Source organism: Trichomycterus rosablanca, unplaced genomic scaffold, assembly GCF_030014385.1.
Source record: "Trichomycterus rosablanca isolate fTriRos1 unplaced genomic scaffold, fTriRos1.hap1 scaffold_187, whole genome shotgun sequence".
In the NCBI taxonomy this organism is placed as follows: Eukaryota; Metazoa; Chordata; class Actinopteri; order Siluriformes; family Trichomycteridae; genus Trichomycterus; species Trichomycterus rosablanca.
Window position 1 is genome coordinate 84,593 of NW_026947015.1, and position 13,165 is coordinate 97,757.

At 47.8% G+C, this 13,165-nt stretch overlaps 9 non-coding genes and 5 pseudogenes across 9 annotated transcripts; all 14 read right to left on the bottom strand.

Moving 5' to 3' along the window:
• Positions 1–1,262: 1,262 nt before the first annotated feature.
• LOC134306094 (U2 spliceosomal RNA) lies at positions 1,263–1,430 on the bottom strand (annotated as a pseudogene).
• Positions 1,431–1,547: 117 nt separating this feature from the next.
• Positions 1,548–1,662, bottom strand: LOC134306158 (U5 spliceosomal RNA). Its single transcript, XR_010008962.1, has one exon. It is a non-coding gene; the product is annotated as a U5 spliceosomal RNA (small nuclear RNA).
• Positions 1,663–2,039: 377 nt separating this feature from the next.
• Positions 2,040–2,230, bottom strand: LOC134306083 (U2 spliceosomal RNA). The gene has a single exon (XR_010008901.1). It is a non-coding gene; the product is annotated as a U2 spliceosomal RNA (small nuclear RNA).
• Positions 2,231–2,347: 117 nt separating this feature from the next.
• On the bottom strand, positions 2,348–2,462 carry LOC134306159 (U5 spliceosomal RNA). Its single transcript, XR_010008963.1, has one exon. It is a non-coding gene; the product is annotated as a U5 spliceosomal RNA (small nuclear RNA).
• Positions 2,463–2,838: 376 nt separating this feature from the next.
• LOC134306198 (U2 spliceosomal RNA) lies at positions 2,839–3,029 on the bottom strand. Its single transcript, XR_010009000.1, has one exon. It is a non-coding gene; the product is annotated as a U2 spliceosomal RNA (small nuclear RNA).
• A 117-nt stretch (positions 3,030–3,146) lies between these two features.
• LOC134306160 (U5 spliceosomal RNA) lies at positions 3,147–3,261 on the bottom strand. Its single transcript, XR_010008964.1, has one exon. It is a non-coding gene; the product is annotated as a U5 spliceosomal RNA (small nuclear RNA).
• A 377-nt stretch (positions 3,262–3,638) lies between these two features.
• On the bottom strand, positions 3,639–3,815 carry LOC134306200 (U2 spliceosomal RNA; annotated as a pseudogene).
• Positions 3,816–4,260: 445 nt separating this feature from the next.
• Positions 4,261–4,441, bottom strand: LOC134306201 (U2 spliceosomal RNA; annotated as a pseudogene).
• Positions 4,442–9,159: 4,718 nt separating this feature from the next.
• Positions 9,160–9,297, bottom strand: LOC134306092 (U2 spliceosomal RNA; annotated as a pseudogene).
• A 117-nt stretch (positions 9,298–9,414) lies between these two features.
• Positions 9,415–9,529, bottom strand: LOC134306150 (U5 spliceosomal RNA). The gene has a single exon (XR_010008954.1). It is a non-coding gene; the product is annotated as a U5 spliceosomal RNA (small nuclear RNA).
• A 372-nt stretch (positions 9,530–9,901) lies between these two features.
• LOC134306203 (U2 spliceosomal RNA) lies at positions 9,902–10,086 on the bottom strand. Its single transcript, XR_010009003.1, has one exon. It is a non-coding gene; the product is annotated as a U2 spliceosomal RNA (small nuclear RNA).
• A 1,526-nt stretch (positions 10,087–11,612) lies between these two features.
• LOC134306086 (U2 spliceosomal RNA) lies at positions 11,613–11,780 on the bottom strand (annotated as a pseudogene).
• Positions 11,781–11,897: 117 nt separating this feature from the next.
• Positions 11,898–12,012, bottom strand: LOC134306151 (U5 spliceosomal RNA). Its single transcript, XR_010008955.1, has one exon. It is a non-coding gene; the product is annotated as a U5 spliceosomal RNA (small nuclear RNA).
• A 379-nt stretch (positions 12,013–12,391) lies between these two features.
• LOC134306084 (U2 spliceosomal RNA) lies at positions 12,392–12,575 on the bottom strand. The gene has a single exon (XR_010008902.1). It is a non-coding gene; the product is annotated as a U2 spliceosomal RNA (small nuclear RNA).
• Between the last annotated feature and the right edge of the window lie 590 nt (positions 12,576–13,165).

Below are 13,165 nucleotides of genomic sequence, written 5' to 3' on the forward strand. Positions count from 1 at the left end.
TTCATGTTTCTCAGTCCTCTGGCGTTAAAGGTCCCTATTTTTAGTGTCCTTTCCATTTAGTTTTCCTTTATTTCGTTTCCATTCCACTTGTCCCTTCATCACCCCCTTGAGTACTACTTTGGTCTCCCATCCCTGTTGAAAAGTCCATACTCACCCCCTCCTCTCCGGAGCCTGTGGTGTGCATTGTCTGCATTTCCTCACTTAACCTTTTTAGCAGTTCGTCATATATTTGCTCCTCCCCTTCTTCCTCTTCCTCTACCGCCTGGCTCCAACTTAGCCCTTCAGTGCGTGTTCTCCGGACTGGGCTGTCCCCCAGCTCCTCTTCAGGAAATGGTCGTTTGCCTCCTGCTGTTTGTTCTACCTCGCCACCAGGGGCGCTGCCTTCCTCCTGTCTTTCCTTTACCTCTTCTTTCTTCTTCTTTTCCTTTCCTTCGTTCAGCTCTTTGGTTTTCTTTGTCTTTGTTCCCGCTCTTTTCTCTGTTGTGTGTGTTCCTGCCTCCGGTTTCTCTTTATCCCTGCCAGGCTCTTCCTCTTGTGTTGTTCCTTGCTCCTTCTCTTTCTCTCCTGAGCTTGTGGCTTTCGTCTGTGTCTCCATTTCCCCCTCAAAGAAACCAGTGGTGAACAGGTCGGCAAATGTCCGCCTTTTCCTCGGGCAGTTCTTGTACAAGTGGTCCTCCTTGTCACATAGGCTGCATTTCTTTGGCATTTTGCACTCTGCTGCTCCATGCTCCTCCGACCCACAGTTCCGGCACCTCTGCCTAACACATGTTGCCCCTATGTGCCCGGCTCCTCCACATTTTCGGCAAGTCAATGGCTGTCCCTGATAAAATAGGAACCCTCTATGTGGTCCTATAGCAAACGACCCTGGTGGCTGTGCCACTCCTCCTGGTGCCCCCGGCTCTTGTCTGAACTTTACCCTGTATCTCCGTCTCCCATTCCATATTCCATACCTGTTTGTCTGCTTCTCTCCACCTTCCACTTTTAGGCAGTACCTTTGCAGGTATTGTCTGATGTTCTCCTCCTCCACAAACGGGTTATACATGTGTACCGTAAGATTCACCGTCTCCCAGATGAACAGAGCTCTCACCATCAGTCCTTCTAGGTCTCTGTGCTCCTTCTGTTCTTCCCATGCTGCTAGGAACTTCTGGCACGCTGTCATATCATTAAACGTTATGTCCATGAATCCCGTGTTTGTAAAATCTTGCAAGCAGTAAATTTCAGTGGCCTCCAACTTAAACAACTCTCTCAAAACCTTTTGAATCAAATGGTCCACCGTGAGTTTCGTTCTCTGTTCGTTTCTCGTCACTTCAACTCTCACAGAATTTCTCAGCCGCGTCACTCGGACCGGCCCTCTCGCATCGTTTCCCGCCATTCGTTTCTGATAAGAACAGATACTACACTTGATCTTAGCCAAAAGGCCGAGAAGCGATAACCTGAAATAGGCGCCGGGCCACGGGCCCTACCTTTTGAGGGTCCGGACTAGTGGACGGCGCTGACCGGCCGCCTTCACGCCCACACACCTTCTGTCATTCCACCAGCAAAAGAGCAGCTATGCAAAGACAAAGCCTTCAAAAAATAAGTTGAACTTGTCAACGTTCCTCTCCACGGAAATCTTTAGTAAAAGGCGAAAGATTTGTACGTGAATGAAGAGAAACTCCAGCCCTGCTCGCCGGTCGCCCGGGCCTCCGTAGGCCACCGGCCGCTCAAGGAAGAGGGCTCGAGGTAGAGCGACGAAAACCTGCAGCAAAAGCGCCCTTGGGTCGTCGGGTGGGTGACGAGGCAGCACAGCCTTTGCCTGGAGAAACACAGGGTGGGGGAAAATTAAGTCTTTCGCCTTTTTTTTTTTTTTTTTTTTTTTTAAGTAAAATGGAGGGAAAATGAAAAAGCGGGAAAAGGGGGACTGCCTAGCGCAAAAGGACCGAGGAAACCCCGGGCCTAGGCTAGGCAGAGGTCTAAGGCGCCGTACCCCAAATCCCAACAGCTTTCCAGCAGGGGCCAGTCACCAGCATTCGTCAATTACTCTTTCGTTTGACCGTTTATGAGGGTGCACCGTGCCAGGAGGCAATGCAATACCTGGTCGATGCGTGGAGTGGACGGAGCAAGCCCCTCTTCCGACTCCCGGACCTAAAAATCCATTTAATATATGGTCCTCGGGTAGAGGACGTATCAGATATTAAACTGATAAGAACAGATACTACACTTGATCTTAGCCAAAAGGCCGAGAAGCGATAACCTGAAATAGGCGCCGGGCCACGGGCCCTACCTTTTGAGGGTCCGGACTAGTGGACGGCGCTGACCGGCCGCCTTCACGCCCACACACCTTCTGTCATTCCACCAGCAAAAGAGCAGCTATGCAAAGACAAAGCCTTCAAAAAATAAGTTGAACTTGTCAACGTTCCTCTCCACGGAAATCTTTAGTAAAAGGCGAAAGATTTGTACGTGAATGAAGAGAAACTCCAGCCCTGCTCGCCGGTCGCCCGGGCCTCCGTAGGCCACCGGCCGCTCAAGGAAGAGGGCTCGAGGTAGAGCGACGAAAACCTGCAGCAAAAGCGCCCTTGGGTCGTCGGGTGGGTGACGAGGCAGCACAGCCTTTGCCTGGAGAAACACAGGGTGGGGGAAAATTAAGTCTTTCGCCTTTTTTTTTTTTTTTTTTTTTTTAAGTAAAATGGAGGGAAAATGAAAAAGCGGGAAAAGGGGGACTGCCTAGCGCAAAAGGACCGAGGAAACCCCGGGCCTAGGCTAGGCAGAGGTCTAAGGCGCCGTACCCCAAATCCCAACAGCTTTCCAGCAGGGGCCAGTCACCAGCATTCGTCAATTACTCTTTCGTTTGACCGTTTATGAGGGTGCACCGTGCCAGGAGGCAATGCAATACCTGGTCGATGCGTGGAGTGGACAGAGCAAGCCCCTCTTCCGACTCCCGGGCCTAAAAATCCATTTAATATATGGTCCTCGGGTAGAGGACGTATCAGATATTAAACTGATAAGAACAGATACTACACTTGATCTTAGCCAAAAGGCCGAGAAGCGATAACCTGAAATAGGCGCCGGGCCACGGGCCCTACCTTTTGAGGGTCCGGACTAGTGGACGGCGCTGACCGGCCGCCTTCACGCCCACACACCTTCTGTCATTCCACCAGCAAAAGAGCAGCTATGCAAAGACAAAGCCTTCAAAAAATAAGTTGAACTTGTCAACGTTCCTCTCCACGGAAATCTTTAGTAAAAGGCGAAAGATTTGTACGTGAATGAAGAGAAACTCCAGCCCTGCTCGCCGGTCGCCCGGGCCTGCGTAGGCCACCGGCCGCTCAAGGAAGAGGGCTCGAGGTAGAGCGACGAAAACCTGCAGCAAAAGCGCCCTTGGGTCGTCGGGTGGGTGACGAGGCAGCACAGCCTTTGCCTGGAGAAACACAGGGTGGGGGAAAATTAAGTCTTTCGCCTTTTTTTTTTTTTTTTTTTTTTTTAAGTAAAATGGAGGGAAAATGAAAAAGCGGGAAAAGGGGGACTGCCTAGCGCAAAAGGACCGAGGAAACCCCGGGCCTAGGCTAGGCAGAGGTCTAAGGCGCCGTACCCCAAATCCCAACAGCTTTCCAGCAGGGGCCAGTCACCAGCATTCGTCAATTACTCTTTCGTTTGACCGTTTATGAGGGTGCACCGTGCCAGGAGGCAATGCAATACCTGGTCGATGCGTGGAGTGGACGGAGCAAGCCCCTCTTCCGACTCCCGGGCCTAAAAATCCATTTAATATATGGTCCTCGGGTAGAGGACGTATCAGATATTAAACTGATAAGAACAGATACTACACTTGATCTTGAGGTCAACGTTCCTCTCCACGGAAATCTTTAGTAAAAGGCGAAAGATTTGTACGTGAATGAAGAGAAACTCCAGCCCTGCTCGCCGGTCGCCCAGGCCTCCGTAGGCCACCGGCCGCTCAAGGAAGAGGGCTCGAGGTAGAGCGACGAAAACCTGCAGCAAAAGCGCCCTTGGGTCGTCGGGTGGGTGACGAGGCAGCACAGCCTTTGCCTGGAGAAACACAGGGTGGGGGAAAATTAAGTCTTTCGCCTTTTTTTTTTTTTTTTTTTTTTCAAGTAAAATGGAGGGAAAATGAAAAAGCGGGAAAAGCGGGACTCCCTAGCGCAAAAGGACCGAGGAAACCCCGGGCCTAGGCTAGGCAAAGGTCTAAGGCGCCGTACCCCTAATCCCAACAGCTTTCCAGCAGGGGCCAGTCACCAGCATTCGTCAATTACTCTTTCGTTTGACCGTTTATGAGGGTGCACCGTGCCAGGAGGCAATGCAATACCTGGTCGATGCGTGGAGTGGACGGAGCAAGCCCCTTTTCCGACTCCCAGGCCTAAAAATCCATTTAATATATGGTCCTCGGGTAGAGGACGTATCAGATATTAAACTGATAAGAACAGATTTTTTTTTTTTTTTTACAAAAGTTTATTTACACACATTTTCACACAAAACAAACTATTTACAGAATAATAATTTTCATTTCTTTCCCACCACCGTTGTCACATTCATTGTAATCATCATGTTTTTTTCCCATACACATATCCCATATTCTTCCCCACTTTTCCTTCCCCTTTTCCCACCCCAAGTCCATTTCATCTTCTTTCATTCTTGTCTTCATTTCCCATTCGGCTTTCTTGACTATCCCCATCACTCCCTTTCCTTTCCCTTCCTTCACTTCCGCCTGTCTATCCTCCCATATCCCTCTCTTAACCAGGCTTATTGTTAGCCACAACATGAATCTGCTTCTCCCTTTTCCCATTCCTCCTATTCCTTTGTCTACAACCTCCCATGTTACTCTAAACCCCCTTCTTATATTATCCAACCATGTTCCCACCTTTTGCCATACTTCCCTAGCTACCTTACATTCCCAAAATACATGTATTATTGATTCCTCCCTTCCACACCCCTCTCTCGGACACACATTTGTCTTGCTTATCCCGTGTCTGTACATTATTTCTTTTACTGGTAATTTCCTGTGTACTATTTGCCAGTTTATATCTTTTAAACTGTTTTCCAGCCCTAGTGGTTGTACTCTTGTCCACACTGTCCCTGCTTCTATTCTTTTGTTGCTTTCTCTTACCCTTCTACTCCTAACTTCCTCATATACTCTTTTGTGACTTGTGCATATGTTTCTGTCTTTCCCCTCTCTATTTACCTTTAACCACTTGGCAGCCTGCCCATAATGCCATGGCAGCTGCTCCGCCCTTGGACCTCTGTTGTCCCACTCCATGACACCCCGTGCGTGGTATGCGAAATATAATTTTAGAAAGTACCATCCTGGGTGTTGTCCCTCCTTTGCTAGCTCCTGCATTATGTTTGCCACAAAAATACAGTCCAGTTTTAATCCTACATCTAAAACCCCTCTCCCCCCTTCCTCTATTTTCCTATACATTATCTCCCTTGTTACATATTCATACTTTCCTCCCCACATGAACCGAAATACTTCCCTTTGTACCCACCTCCTTCCACTCACTGGTAGTGGATAGATGTATGCCAGGTACATCAGAAAGGGAAGCACCTCCGTTTTAATTATCAGACTCCTCCCTATATACGACAGTTTCCTCCCGGTCCATAGTCCTAGCTGTTGTTTCACCTTTATTAACCTCTCTCCCCAATTCAACCCTGCTGCTCCCTGGTTTTCAAATTTTACCCCTAGAATCTTTATTGGCCCTTCACTTACCTCCAACCCTCCCACCAAATCTTTTCTATCTTTCACTGTCCCAAAAAATTTTAACTTACATTTTTCCCTATTCAATTTCGCCCCAGACCCCACCCCGAATTTTTCCACTATGTCCAATGTTCTCTCTATATCACTATCTATTCTACCCAAAATTGTCATGTCGTCTGCATACTGTGTTACCTTCACCCTATACCCACCTGCTCCCGGCACCAAAACCCCTACTATCTCCCTGTCTTTTCTAATCTTTTCCGCCAGCGGCTCCATGTACATTATGAATCGAAGTGGCGATAACGGACACCCCTGTAATATACCCCCCTCTGTCTCAAAACTCCTCCCTAGATACCCGTTCATATTTACTCTACTGTATGTCCTTCTGTACATTGTTTTAACCCATCTGACCAGTTTTTCTCCCATCCCCATCTTTTCCATGACTCTAAACAAAAATTCCCTGTCCACCCTGTCGAACGCCTTTGATTGGTCCAGGCTTGCTATCATCAATGGCAGCTTCCGGTCTCCTGACCATGCCACCACGTCCCTGATGAGCTGTAGATTCCACCTTGTGCTTCTACCCTCTATTCCACATGTCTGGTCTACATGTATGACATGTGGCAGTGCCTTCCTCAACCTCCCTGCCAATATTTTCGCCATTATTTTACTGTCCACCCCCAACATCGACAATGGCCTATAATTATCTAAATTTTCCCTTTCCCCCTTTTTGTATATTGGTGTTACTACCCCTGTCGCCATTGTTCCTTTCATTTCCCCTTTCTCCAGTATTTTGTTAAACACTTCTGTTAGGTCTCCGCTTACCTCCTCCTTAAACCTTTTGTAAAACTCTCCCGGTATTCCATCTATCCCTGGTACCTTACCCTTTTTCAGGCTTTTTATTGCCTCCTTCACCTCCTCCTCCCTTATGCTTTTATTTATTTCCTGCTTTATGTCCCTAGGCACCTCCTTTTCTAGTTCTTTTATAAATTCATCCCCTACTTCTACCTCCACTTCCCTCTCCCTAAAATACCTCCTATAATACTCTGTCCCTATCTGCAGCATCTCCTCATTTTGTACTTTTACCTGTCCCTGCTCATCCCTTATTCCCTCTATCCCTCTCTCTTCTCTTCTTTCTCTAGCTTTCCCTATCCAATATGTATCTACTCTTTCCCTTCTCTCCCTAAACTCCTGTCCTGCCATTAACATATACTTCTCTGCTCTTCCCTCATATATCTTCCTTATCTGTCCCTGTACTATTTCTACTCTATCTCTGTCCACCTCCTTCCCTTCGTTCTCTTTCTCCTTTTCCTTTGCTAGTTCCCCCCACATTTCCCTTAAATTCCCCTTTTCCTCCTTTATCCTCTCCCTACTCTTCCATAGCCCCCACTGCTTTATCCTTTTCTTCGCTATCTCCCACCACTCTATAATGCCCTCACACAGCCCTTTTAATCCCCTAACCCCTTCCCAAAACACTCTAAATTCCTCTTCTATCCCCTTTTTCTCTAATATTTTGACATTTAATTTCCAGTACCCTGTCCCATATTTTCTTCCTCTCACTTTTACCTCAGCCATCACCAGGTCATGGTCAGAAAAGTTCACACTTCTTGTTTCCCCTGCCACTACTTCCATACTTCTGCTCACGAGAATCCCATCCAGTCTACTTTCATCCCCCCTTGTATTCCTCCATGTTGGTCCTTCCATTCCCCTTCCTACCTTCCTTCCTATGTCCACTAACTTATGTGTTTTAATTATATCTGCAATTATTCCTGTTACTTCGTCTCCTGCTCCTGCCAGATTAATATTAAAGTCCCCTCCCATAACCAAAAAATTACTTGTTGCACCTAATAGCTTGACATCCTCGTAAAAAACCCTTTTGTCTTTTAAATGTTGTGGTCCGTATATATTCAAAATCCTCATCTTTACACCCCCCCAACGTAAATCCACTCCAACCATCCTCCCCACTTCACCTCCTATAATTTGTTTAATGTTCATTTCCCATCCCTTAAACAAAATCCCAACTCCACTTGAGTGTACCCCCCCTATGGACCACACAGATTTCCCCCTCCCCCAATCCTTTTGAAATCTTTTAATGTCCTTTAAATCCTTTAGATGCGCTTCCTGAATAAAACAAATGTCCAAACTTAAATCTTCTATGAACCTAAAAACCAAATTTCTTTTTTCCACATTTTTCAGTCCTCTGGCGTTAAACGTCCCTATTTTTAGTGTCCTTTCCATACTGTTTTTCTTTATGTCTGTTCCATTCCGTTAGTCCCTTCATCGCTCCCTTGAGTCTTCCTTAGGTCTTCTGACCCTGTTACAGTATTCATACTCACCCCTTCTGCTCCGGAGTATGTCATAGGTATTTTCTGTACCTCATCGTTTAGACTGTTTAGTATGTCTTCATAGAGCTGCTCTGTCTCCTCTTCCTCTCCTTCCATTATCTGGCTCCAGCTTATCCCTCCGGGGCGTGTTCTTCTAACTGGTCCAGCCCCCAGCTCATCCCCAGTAAATGGGCGTTTGCCTGCCGTTTGTTGCTCCACCTCCCTACAGGGGGCACCTTCTTTCTCTCGTCCCTCTTTTGCCTCTTGTGTCTCCTTCTTTCCTTTTCCTTCCTTCAGCTCTTTGGTTTTCTTTGTCTTCGTTCCCGCTCTTTTCTCAGACGTCAGTGCGATTGGTTCAGCCTGTCCTGCTTCTCCACACACCTGCTCCTCCCCTATTGTTCCATGTGCTTCACTCTGTCTTTTCAAACTTTTTGCCTCCACCTGCGTTTCCATTTCTCCTTCCAAAAAGTCTGAGGAGAACAGCTCCGCGAATGTTCTTTTCTTTGTGGGGCAGCTCTTGTACAGGTGGTCTTCACCATCACACAAGCTACATTTCTTGGGGCTTTTGCAGTTAAAGGTTCCGTGCTCCTCTGACCCACAGTGTCTGCATCTTTGGCTGCTTGTACAGGTAGCCTTTGTGTGGCCTACCGCTCCACACTTCCAACAGTGCATAGGTTGTCCCGGGTAGAAAAGAAAGCCTCTATGTGGCCCGATCGCAAAGGATCCAGGAGGATGTGCCACTCCACCCGGAGCCCCCGGATCTGGTCGGAACTTTACCCTGTACCTTCTCCTCCCATTCCATATTCCAAACTGGTTGAGTACCTTCTGTCCCCCTTCCACATTTAAACAGTATCTTTGCAGGTAGTGCTTAATGTCTTCCTCCTCAACAAACGGATTGTACATATGTACTGTAACATTAACCTCCTCCCAGATGTACATCGCTCTCACCTTTAGTCCCCCGATGGCCGGATGATCTTTTCTTCTTTCCCACGTAGCTAAAAAGTCTTGGCATGTTTCCATGTCTTGGTAAGTGATATCCACGTAGCCAGCAGACGTAAAGTCTTGAAGACAAAAGATGTTTTCCGTCTGTTGCCTACAAATGTCTCGTAAGATTCCTTGTACAATTTTCTGTAAAGTAAATCCAGCTCCCTGTGCCTCGGTGCTTGTCTCGTTCAATTCAATTCTGACAGAATTTCTAAGCCGCATCAACCTGACCGGCATACGCACATTGTTGAACGCCATCTCTGATAAGAACAGATACTACACTTGATCTTAGCCAAAAGGCCGAGAAGCGATAACCTGAAATAGGCGCCGGGCCACGGGCCCTACCTTTTGAGGGTCCGGACTAGTGGACGGCGCTGACCGGCCGCCTTCACGCCCACACACCTTCTGTCATTCCACCAGCAAAAGAGCAGCTTTGCAAAGACAAAGCCTTCAAAAAATAAGTTGAACTTGTCAACGTTCCTCTCCACGGAAATCTTTAGTAAAAGGCGAAAGATTTGTACGTGAATGAAGAGAAACTCCAGCCCTGCTCGCCGGTCGCCCGGGCCTCCGTAGGCCACCGGCCGCTCAAGGAAGAGGGCTCGAGGTAGAGCGACGAAAACCTGCAGCAAAAGCGCCCTTGGGTCGTCGGGTGGGTGACGAAGCAGCACAGCCTTTGCCTGGAGAAACACAGGGAGGGGGAAAATTAAGTCTTTCGCCTTTTTTTTTTTTTTTTTTTAAGTAAAATGGAGGGAAAATGAAAAAGCGGGAAAAGGGGGACTTCCTAGCGCAAAAGGACCGAGGAAACCCCGGGCCTAGGCTAGGCAAAGGTCTAAGGCGCCGTACCCCTAATCCCAACAGCTTTCCAGCAGGGGCCAGTCACCAGCATTCGTCAATTACTCTTTCGTTTGACCGTTTATGAGGGTGCACCGTGCCAGGAGGCAATGCAATACCTGGTCGATGCGTGGAGTGGACGGAGCAAGCCCCTCTTCCGACTCCCGGGCCTAAAAATCCATTTAATATATGGTCCTCGGGTAGAGGACGTATCAGATATTAAACTGATAAGAACAGATTTTTTTTTTTTTTTTTTTTCGAAAAAGTTTTTATTGTCACCATTTTACATTTTAAAACATTTTTCTCTCACAATTTTAAAACACATCTTCACATAAAAAACAATAAAACATACTTTAAACATTTTCTTAAAAGCTTTTGTTTGCCTAAAAAGTCAGTGCAGATAAAAGAACATTAAAAAGCTTCTTTCAGTATGTTAAAAGTTCATCTTGTTTTTAAAAGTGAAGAGTAATATCAGTTTAAAATGTTCGAAAAAAGTCCAATAAAAAAGTCCAGGTAAAACAATGCAAGTAAAACACGTTCCTTTGTGCAGAACCGGGGTGAGTCCTCGTCCTCCTTGCACCACCCCGCTCCTCCGTCGAGTCCGGTGTCACGTTCTGCAGCTCAGCGGAGATCCTCACCCTGTGCCCGATGCTCCGTCCTTCTCGTGATCAATTGGCGGTGCATTGACGGGAGCCATCGCCCGTGGTGGTCTGGACCCCCCTGCGTGTGACCCCAGCCCCCTCCTCCGATTGGCGACGCGCAGCGCCTCCTGCCGCGACGATGTTGCCAGCCGCTCCAACGCGTGCAGGGGCACCGTCACTCGCTTCCCCACCAGCAGGTCGCGGGAGGTCCACAAGGCGGCTGTCACGCTGGTAAGGGTGAGCCAGAGCGTAGTGAACTCGGCGGCTGGCAATTTTTCGACACCCTGACCCACCCCGTTCACCGCTAGCCGGTAAACTCGCGGGTGGACCTCCCCTGCTGGTAGGCTCGGGCATTGTAGCGGGCCGGTTCTGGCCCACAGGTCCCTCGCCACGCTGCACTCCCAGAGCACATGCCGCACGGTTTCTGGCTCGCCACACCCAAACCGTGGGCACGTGGGATTCGTTGCCATCCCCCGGGAGTGCATCACGGCCCTGGCCGGGAGGATCTCATGAGCCGCCATCCACGTCAGATCTTTTAGTTTGTTCGGGAGGGCGGGGTGAGCCGCGTTCCTCCACACTCTTCTGGCCTCACTCAAAGTGAGGCCTGGGACGGGACTCACTTCTTCCCGGTCCTGCACAACAGAGAGAATGGATTTAGCGTTAGTTAAAATGGTGACATCCTCCTTTTCTAAATCAAACTTCTTTAAAAACTTTCTAATAAAATCATATTCTTTTGACAAATTAAAAGCCACTGGGGTTCTAAGATCAGGTTTTAAAATGCGCAATCTTCTCAAGTACGACCCCATCCAGAATTTCACCATGCTGGCCGTCTTGTTCTCTCTGGATGGGGTCGTCGCATAGGTAATGTGTAGTGCGGTGAATTTGCTGGTTAAAAACAGGTGGGGGTCTGGGAGCCCCTTCCCTCCATTGTCTGGTCCTTTCTTCACCACCTCTCTTCTGAGTCGCTCCCACTTGGACCCCCACAGGAAATAAAAAACCGCTCTCTCCACCTGTAAAATAAAAGGTCTGGGGGGACTAAAAACAGAACACAACAATAAAAGCAAAGGTAAAATCACAGATTTAAATATTAAAACTTTGCCTTCGATTGTCATTCGTCTCAGTCCCCAAAACCCCAGTCGTTGCCTGACTTTCCCTAACACGTCAGTCCAGTTACCCCGTCCACCTCCCTCTCTGTCAAATTTAATGCCTAAAATTTTAATATCAGTTTCTATAAAATCCACGTCCAGGTCGGTTTGTATGTCTCCCCACGGCTGATAAGAACAGATACTACACTTGATCTTAGCCAAAAGGCCGAGAAGCGATAACCTGAAATAGGCGCCGGGCCACTGGCCCTACCTTTTGAGGGCCCGGACTAGTGGACGGCGCTGACCGGCCGCCTTCACGCCCACACACCTTCTGTCATTCCACCAGCAAAAGAGCAGCTTTGCAAAGACAAAGCCTTCAAAAAATAAGTTGAACTTGTCAACGTTCCTCTCCACGGAAATCTTTAGTAAAAGGCGAAAGATTTGTACGTGAATGAAGAGAAACTCCAGCCCTGCTCGCCGGTCGCCCGGGCCTCCGTAGGCCACCGGCCGCTCAAGGAAGAGGGCTCGAGGTAGAGCGACGAAAACCTGCAGCAAAAGCGCCCTTGGGTCGTCGGGTGGGTGACGAGGCAGCACAGCCTTTGCCTGGAGAAACACAGGGAGGGGGAAAATTAAGTCTTTCGCCTTTTTTTTTTTTTTTGTTTGTTTTTTAAGTAAAATGGAGGGAAAATGAAAAAGCGGGAAAAGGGGGACTCCCTAGCGCAAAAGGACCGAGGAAACCCCGGGCCTAGGCTAGGCAAAGGTCTAAGGTGCCGTACCCCTAATCCCAACAGCTTTCCAGCAGGGGCCAGTCACCAGCATTCGTCAATTACTCTTTCGTTTGACCGTTTATGAGGGTGCACCGTGCCAGGAGGCAATGCAATACCTGGTCGATGCGTGGAGTGGACGGAGCAAGCCCCTCTTCCGACTCCCGGGCCTAAAAATCCATTTAATATATGGTCCTCGGGTAGAGGACGTATCAGATATTAAACTGATAAGAACAATTTTTTTTTTTTTTTTTTTTACAAAAGTTTATTTACACACATTTTCACACATTACAAACTATTTACAGAACTTTCATTTTCATTTCTTTTTCAACACCACTATTACATTCATTTTAATCATCATATCTTTTTCATACACATGTCCCATAATCTCCCCCACTTTTCCTTCCCTTTTTCCTACCCCAAGTCCATTTCATCTTCTTTCATTCTTGTCTTAATTTCCCATTCGACTTTCTTGACTATCCCCATCACTCCCTTTCCCTTCCCTCCCTTCACCTCCACCTGTCTGTCCTCCCATATCCCTCTCTTAACCAGGCTTATTGTTAGCCATAGCATGAATCTGCTTCTTCCCTTCCCCATTCCTCCTAACCCTTTGTCTACCGCTTCCCACGTTACTCTAAACCCTTTTCCTATGTTTTCCAACCATGTTCCAACCTTCTGCCATACTTCCCTAGCCACATTACATTCCCAAAACACGTGTATTATCGATTCTTCCCTTCCACACCCCTCTCTCGGACACCTGTTTGTCTTACTTATTCCGTGTCTGTACATGATTTCTTTCACTGGTAGTTTCCTGTGCACTATTTGCCAGTTCATGTCTTTCAACCTGTTTTCCAGCCCC